Source organism: Otolemur garnettii, unplaced genomic scaffold, assembly GCF_000181295.1.
Source record: "Otolemur garnettii isolate 467f Iridium unplaced genomic scaffold, OtoGar3 scaffold00172, whole genome shotgun sequence".
Classification (NCBI taxonomy): domain Eukaryota; kingdom Metazoa; phylum Chordata; class Mammalia; order Primates; family Galagidae; genus Otolemur; species Otolemur garnettii.
Genome location: NW_003852567.1, coordinates 672,771 through 674,071, shown reverse-complemented (window position 1 = coordinate 674,071; position 1,301 = coordinate 672,771).

Here is a 1,301-nt window from a genome sequence, read left to right as displayed (position 1 = left end):
ATAAAGTGAGACTCTGTCTCTACAAAAAAAAGAAAAAAAAAATTTCTCAGTACATATCCCTATGATTAAGTGTTACATGACTCTATTTTAATTTTATTTTTATTATTTTTTTTTGTGACAGCCTCACTATGTCACCCTCAATAGGGTGTTGTGGCATCATAGCTCACAGCAACCTCAAACTCTTGGGCTTAAGTGATTCTCTTGCCTCATCCTCCCAAGTAGCTGGGACCACAGGTGCCTGCCACAATACCCAGCTATTTTTTTGTTGCAGTTGTCATTGCTGTTTAGCTGACCCAGGCTGGGTTCGAACCCACCAACCTCAGTATATGTGGCCAGCACCCTACCCACTGAGCAACAGGTGCCACCCACATGACTGTCTTTTCATACCTACATAATTATACCTACAAAGTTCAATAAAAGAAAAAAATTTTTGATAACCTGGGTAGAGAGTGCTGTGGCATCGTTATATCTCAGCACCTTCAAACTATTGGGCTCAAGTGATCCTCTTGCCTCAGCCTCCTTAGTAGTTGTGACTATAGGCCTGCACCACTATACCCTGCTAGTTCTTCTATTTTTAGTAGAGAAGCCTGGTAATCCTGCCTCCTGTACTCAAGAGCAGGTGAATTTTGAAAAGTTAATTATTACTTTAGACTTTCCAAATTACCTCCCTCTTACTCAGGCTAAGCTAGAACTCCTGAGCTCAGGCAATCCACCGGCCCCAGCCTCCCAGAGTGCTAGGATTACAGGTGTGAACCACTGTGAGCAGCCAATGAAAGAAAATATTTATTGTCTGAGTTTCCTTTCTGACCCTTATTATTCATTTCATTTCATAATTATTACTAAAACTAATTTCTTCATAGAGAGTTTTTAAAAAATGATCCATATGGAGTCGTATGTGCTAATACGTGCCACTGATTGCTTATCAACACTCAAAAACTGAGATGTCCAATTTGAAAAATCCTAATTTGTTGATGGGGGGGGGTTGGAAATCAGAAGATCTAGCAATAGTGTTGGAGGTTCATAAAGGCAATAATCATATAATCATGGGGGGGCACTTATCCTATTAGACTATGCCTGAACCTCTTATTTACATTGATTATGCCAACTGGCTTAGACTGAGCGTTTGGATTACCCTGAAGTGAGTATCCAGGCTGCTTGTTGATAATAAACTAGTCTGTGGGCTCAGCACCTATAGCTCAACTGGCTAAGGCGCCAGCCACGTACACCTAAGGTGGCGGGTTCGAATCCCCAGCCCGGACCCACCAAAACAACATGACGGCTGCAACCAAAAAATAGCCGGG